The sequence below is a fragment of the Ascaphus truei genome, chromosome 2 (assembly GCF_040206685.1).
Source record: "Ascaphus truei isolate aAscTru1 chromosome 2, aAscTru1.hap1, whole genome shotgun sequence".
NCBI classification, from domain to species: Eukaryota; Metazoa; Chordata; class Amphibia; order Anura; family Ascaphidae; genus Ascaphus; species Ascaphus truei.
The window spans coordinates 154868617-154876180 of NC_134484.1; the positions used below are offsets into that span (position 1 = coordinate 154868617).

General features: G+C 38.5%; 1 protein-coding gene across 1 annotated transcript in view; it reads left to right on the top strand.

Annotated features, from left to right (window-relative positions):
• DOK6 (docking protein 6) overlaps positions 1-7564 on the top strand; it is a 521007-nt gene that overhangs the window by 317400 nt on the left and 196043 nt on the right. The gene's annotated exons all lie outside the window — the stretch shown is intronic.

Below are 7564 nucleotides of genomic sequence, written 5' to 3' on the forward strand. Positions count from 1 at the left end.
AATCTGGGATCATTTTCCCCTTTCCCCATTTGTAGAGTTTAATTTATCTACATACAGTATGCCCCGTCTAATACTGTACATTTAGAACTATGATTTTACGAGATCCACAATGATGCATGATACACATACAGTAAAATACACATGATGATTTTTTATGTTGTGTTTTATGTGCAATTTTTATTATATAATTCTGCATATCATTTGTATGTGATCATGTGAGAAATATAGTAGCGGTGCGATGTGATGCATTATTGCTAGGCTAGGTACCATGGACTTTTCGTTAACTACTCCTAGCAGATAATAATTTAATGGACACCAGCAGACTATTTAAAGCATGGCAAAGCAAAAATAGCCAGTACCTCTGAGGAAGTGACCCGGAGAGGTTATGAAATATGTTGGGCAGAGCTTACACATACAGCAGCACGTTGATACGAGAGGAGGCAAACCTGTGATGTCATCAGGGGAGATGAGGTGTCTGTGATGCGGCCACGAGGAGAGATGCTGTCAACCCCAGCTGGAAACAACTCAAATGCACACAGCATTATAAAAGGGCAACAAAAGACCAACAACTTTGTAAGTTTGCATCGTAAATTGGTTAAAGATTTTACACCATATGTATATTTCTTTTATTTATGGGGATTTATGAGCTGTATCATTATGAATATAATGTAATGGAACAAGAGAGGATAAGACAAGCCTGCCTAGAAAGGTTCTCCACACACATATATGCTCCATTAAAAGAAAATCAAAGAGTAGACACCTGTAAGAGCTAATAGTTTCTGTGAGAGAACAGACATATTCCACTACTGTATGTTCCTCTTTTTTCCTGTTTGTTCTGCAGTATGATTCATACATCCGAGGATATCTTCTGAGTGACTATACAGTCCCTTTGAATTTAAAAGGAACAACTGGTCACTTGGATCAAGAACCAGATTTTGATATTTCTTCTGCAAATAATTTGGCACAAAGGAGTACTACATTTTCACTAAATCTTAAAAATGAAAAACGCTCCATGGCCAGATGGGTTCAATGGGGATTTTTTATCAAATCCTGGGTGAAGGAATAGTGAATCCATTAAAAGACACACATAAAGAAATAGACGCAGGTCTATGGAGACGGGGAAGAGTGCCTAAATTAGAATTTTACACAAGTGGAGAAAAAACCTGTTGAAACTAGACATACCTATATCCCTGTTGAACCAAAATGCAAAAATATTGCCCAAGATATTAGGAGGCAGGCTGGCAGAAATACTATCAAAGCTAATACATAGTGACACAAGCTGGATTAGTGAAGGGGAGGTCGGCAGTAAAGAATATTAGAAGGGTAATTGCAGCTATTAACTGGACAAAAAAATAACATAAGGGAAAACAAAAATAATATAATTGTCACAGTAGACGCTGAGAAGGCTTTCAACAATGTCAATTGGGATTACTTATTTAATATGTTCTACAGAATGGTAATAACTGGAGAATTCTTACATTTAATAAGGGCAATGTATGCAGATCCAAAGGCCGACATTTTTGCAGGGAATATACTGCCACAGGAGTTTAACTTGTACAAATCAACAAGAAAGGGAAACCTGTTGTTGCTTTTGCTCTTTAATATACAGTAGCCATAGAACCCCAATCAGAATATCTATGGCAAATGAAAAGCTATTAAGGGATACAATGAATGTAGGAGAGATTGAAACAAAACAGTATGTTTGTAGATTTACTATTAATGGTGTCAAAACCAGAGCAATCCTTAGTTAAAATACACAAACGTATGGAAGATTTGGAGAAGTTCTCTGGGTTTAAAATAACTGGGAAAACATCTGAAATAATGATATCTAACAAAAATAAAGAAAAAGTGGGATAAATAAAAGCTACAGTACCATTTAAAAATTGAGGAAAGCAATAAAATATCTAGGCATAAACATAGACCTGGGAAATCATAAAGGAATTAGAAGAGTGGCAGAACTTGCCATTGAGCCTAATGAAATGGTGTCAATTGGTCAAAATGGTCTGTTTTACCATGATTTTATGTTCCCTACAAATGTTACCCTTACTAGACAAACACAAAGATATCAAAGAATTGAACCAAGCAATCAGCAAATATACATGAAAGAAATTCAAAAGCAGGAATAACCATGAAAAAGTTATATTTACCCAAAGAGTCAAGGACTTTAAATGTGCCAGATATTCGAACATACAATTTAGAATGTATAACAAGGAATATACCTGAAGGGTATTGGATTCTAGAAAGGAATTATTACTTAGCATTAATAACGGCACAACAGATGGGTTTTCCGATTGTCACTGAGAGAGATGCTGTGTTACCTGCACAGTGGGGTAATCTGCCATCATGAAAGAAAATACACTAATATGAGACACCTAAGATTCTGGGAAAGCAATAAAAAAAAACATGCACTTGACAAATACAGTGTCAACATTTTTGCCTAAACACAGAATTCAAAATGTCCTCCAGGGCAATGTCAGGCGGCCTTTAAGGAGTGGAAAACAAAAGGGGTAAAGTATACAGGACACCTAGAGACCAAGAACGACTTATAACATTTGAAGAATTAAAGGATAAAATAGACGTAACCAACACACGTTTCTCATACATACAAGTGCAACACTACTGTAGACGTCTAGAAAATTATAAGAAAGTTATTCTAAAAAAAGAATGCATTTGATTACTTCTTTGGCGGTGCTAGAGATAAAAGATACTCAATCTCTGACCTGTACAATTTGTTTAGAAATAGACTATGAAAAGGTCATAAGGGAAGTTTGCTCTAAATGGATTAAAGATTTTATGAAAATTGACCATCTGGACCTCATTTTGACAGGACTTGAAAGGGTATGTAAATGATAATCTCAGAAAATTGGAGGGAGATGCAATTTAAATTGGCACATAGGGCATATTTTGCCTTTGAAATAAATTATAAAAGATAAGACAGTCCTGAAAATAAGTGCCCGAAATTCTTAGTCCCATAGGGCGAACTTCAAACACTGTGGGAATGTCCTAAAATAAGCAATTTCTTGGATCAGGTACTATAGTATATTAAAATGAGCACAAACATGGCTACAGCTACAGAGCAGATATCAGTATTATTGTGGAACTTAGAAAAATGGAAGGAAATGGTCTTCTTGGTGATAATGGGACAGTGAATCAAAGAGGATGATCCAATGTTAGAAATTGGAACTAAACATCTCACACGAGTAATGACACTGGATAAAATGGAGGTGGAAAATAATAAAACACAAAATACAGGGAATTTATTTTAAAAATGTAACCCTTTTTTACCATTAAAGGACAATGAGTAAGTGAAGAAGGTGTTTTCACATTCAACTTGGTGCCTGGAAAGGCAGTTGAGATGAGAATAGAGATGACAACCAGTAAAAAAGAAGAAATATGACAATATTACAATAGAAAAAGGAACATAATAATGAGAGATGCTGCAAATAAGCACTACACAATGTACACCTTTGTTCTTTTTAATTGTGTGTTCCAATGTTAATTTGGTATTTTACATTTTGTACTTATCTTTGTATGAGTTTTAGATATGGTTGTGAAATGTATGTATGATTTGTGTGGTGTGAATATGTATTTGAAAAACAATACTGTACAACAATCTATAATTAAAGGTAATCCTTAAATCCAAATCCTGACTGTTGCATCCCCTGGCAGCGGGAAATCTCTTCGTGGGGGTCCCATTTGTAAGAATGGACCCCCACCACGCAGGCAGCCATGGCTTCCACTGTACCTGGAGCTGTGGCATTTTGCAGTCAATTATTTGACTGCATTTATCCCACCACTTCTCCAAAACGATTGTTGATTGCATCTGTAGAACAGTACTTTATCCCATTTACACAGAAGACCCTATATTTATTTATTTATAAAATGTTTTACCAGGAAGTAATACATTGAGAGTTACCTGCTATTGAGACTTACCTTGACGTTGATTAGCAGGCTTGGCATTATTTGATCATAGGATGTAGCCGAAAGTCTCCTTTGTCTTATAGATTTAGTTTTCACTATGTATAATTATTTCCCCATTTATTGCTATCCCAATGGGAGAAGCGCAGGGATTCACTTTGTTTTTTCACATTTGTATGGCCAATCCTTTCACCAGCAGCATGCTCCTTACATGGAGAAGCGCAGTGAATATATATTTGTTTACAGATCCCAACATGTGTCTCGGGCTCTATCACCTGAACCGCAAGGCTCTGTCCTGGGGCCCCTACTCTTCTCAGTGTTCATCAATGATCTTCCTACAGCTTGTAAGGGAGCTTGAATACACATGTATGCAGATGACACAATCTTATATGCACACAGCCCTTGCCTCTCTGACCTTGAACACATACTTCAGTCTGACTTTTTGGGACTTGACTTTTTGGGACTTCCCAAAACAAACCTTTTTTTAAACAGTGACAAGACTGTAACAATGGTATTTTGGGACCAAAGCTAAATGTTTTAAGCTTCCAAGGACTGAGCTCCAGATCAGAACCAACGCTAATACCACCCTAAAACCTGTTACTAGCTTTAAATACTTGGGCATATGGTTTGACTCCCATTTAACATTTGGGATGCACATTGATACCCTGACATCCAAAACCTATGCCAAACTAGGTGTACTTTCCAAGAACAAATCGTCCCTAAGTCTGCTGGTCAGAAAGCGTATCACACAGCAGATGCTTATGCCAATTATCGACTATGGGGACATAGTATATGGCTTGGCACACCAAACCCACCTTAGCAAACTTGATACCCTCTACAATTCAATATGCCATTTTGTTCTCCAATGCAACTATAACACACAACACTGTGAAATGCTCAGAGAACAAGATAGATCATCACTTGAATCTAGGTGCAAAGTTCATCTTTCCTGTCTTGTCTTCAAAAAAATTTCTGGACAAGCTACCCATTTATCAGAACAAGTTTCTCACCCTACCACATGTAGCACTTATCATCTGAGATCTGACTCCAAAAGACTGTTCATGGTCCCAAGGTTCAGCAAAGTATCCGGCCGTTCCTCCTTCTCTTACCGTGCACCCCAAAACTGGAACAATCTACCGGACACTCTCACAGCAGCCAGCAGTCTAAATTCTTTCAAAACTAAAGCTGTCTCTCATTGTAATCTGGTCTGTAATTGTTACATATGCTTATAATATATATTATCTCTAAATGTGCATTCAATGTCATGTACATAATGTATACCCTGTTTACTTATGTAACTATGTATTTGTAACCATGTATTATTTGTCATCGTAACGCTATGCCCAGGAAATAATTAAAAACGAGAGGTAACTCTCAATGTATTACTTCCTGGTAAAACATTTTATAAATAATAACTACATACTGTTTTTATCCTTTATAAGATAAAAAGTACTAATTCAAGTCAACCAGGTCACTTTGTTATATTACTGTATGTCTGCAACTGCTTTATTTGCTGTGCTTCACACTGTTTTTACTTGTGTGCCAGAAAACTTGTGTTTTATTTAAGCTCACATGGTCTCAGTAACTCATAGCCCTCATTACAGATATTACTTTGTGCTTGAATTCTTTTCAAGGTTACAATGCGTATCAAAGTTCAACAAAATAGATAGCCCATAGAGATATGGTAGACAGTGTCAATGGTGTCAGCTAAGACCAAAAGCTGGTTTAGCTCACTGCTGGAGCTGATGCCCAGAGGTTGTAGGTTCTAATACTGTTGGGTCTGAAAAACGTGGTAATTCGGTGTCTTAAGCTTGTCAACTCACTATATTTGTTATCTACGGCCTGTTGGAAGTGTGGGGTTCAGACTCATTTAAATATAATTTGCATATCTATTAGCATATCTCCAGTGGTACCTCAGTTGTGCTCCCTTTTCAGCACAGACATCTCTCCCTAATTTGTTTTATTTGGAGGGTGGTTTGAGGGGATGGAACACACACATTGTCCATGTCTATAAGGGGCCCTCCAGCACGGAGGTGACTTATCGAAGAGCAATGTTTAATAAATATGGCATAAATAAAGTACCTTTGGTTACAGGGAGAGCTGACACTGTTATTCAAACCAGATTCACCTACTTCAAATGTACCTCCAACCTACTCCTTCCGCATCTACCACATATCTTTAACATTCTCTATACCAAAAAAAAAAAAAAAACAACTACCTGGTCTTAATCCTGTTTTACAATAACTTTCTGCAACTCCATTAACATGGCAGTATCTCTCTAGGACAAAAAAAAAAGAAAAAGAAAAAGAGACAGCAACATGATTGATGCCTAACCCCTCTGCTGCCTAACCCCTCTGCTGCAGTGGCAAACATTAGTCACCTGTAATGATGTTTACATCAATTTTTTAAGTTAATAAATATGATATATGACGAAGAAACCCACTATTTGGAGTTTCGAAACGCGTTGGAGTTTTTTTGGCATCGCAGGGACACCGTAGCAGTGAGATACCGGAGGTGACATCAGTAGAGGAGCCGATCGACCAGACTGGCAGCAGCAGACTCCGTGTACAGAAGGCGATTCCCCTCGAGCTACTGGCAAATTTCACCCCACGCCGAGCGGTTTATACCAGCGAAAGACCATAAAACAAATGCGCATGTCCTAGTCACCTTTGGTGACAATGCAACATGTCTGTGTATTTCAAATCCCCACATTGTGCATGCCTGGGCAGGTATTTTATTTAGACACCTAGAGAAGCCAGAAATGGGCTATTGTATTTGTAGGGCCCCATGTATTAAAAAGAAGCACTCGTGCTGGGTACAGTATACTGTCTCGGGCTGGGGGATCTCAGTAAACTGTAGTGAATATTGTAGACACAGGAGAAAGCAATCACATGGACTTGCTGGAAAATAAAAAAACTGGGGTTTGTTTCAGATAGACGTTTTGATCCAATCCGGAGCCCTTTCTTAGGATAGTTGGAACGAAATGTCGATCTGAAATAATAAACCACCATTCTGTCTACATTATTTACTTAAAAAAGAATAAAGCAGTCACATGCGGCCCACAAGGTCACTCGTGCCTGCTGCGCTGACAAGGGGGAGAGCTGAGACAGGAGTCCCGAGCCCGGTGAGCGCTGGAAGTCGCTGCCGGGCCACCTAATCCCCTGCTGGTGCGCACCTCCTCCTCCCCTGCTGATGCATTCCAGAAGAAGTCAGCACGGCACCGGAAGCTCCCCCAAGGTAAGGTGTGGGGCTACTGTGGGGGAGGGGGATAGGTGTGGGGCTACTGTGGGGGAGGGGGTATTATGAGGCTATTGTGGGGGATATTGTGTGTATATTGTGAGTGAGGGGGGTATTGTGTGTGTCTGTGTGTGTATGGTGGGGGAGAGACACGACGTATGTGTTTTTAATAATGGAAATGCAAGACAAAATTGTGCATCTACTGTAGGTTATAGTGACAGTTTATGAAAAAAAAAATGGTGTGGCCCGAGTCTTGCAGTCGGATTTAAGAATTGGCCCTCAAGCAAGTCTCAGTTTGACGGACCTGATTTAGAAGATGTACAATATTCCTTGAACCTGTCCTAGACTACTCAATCTATTAATTAAATGTCTAATTAAAGGAGGAAATATAATTTAGAAAGGGAAGCAC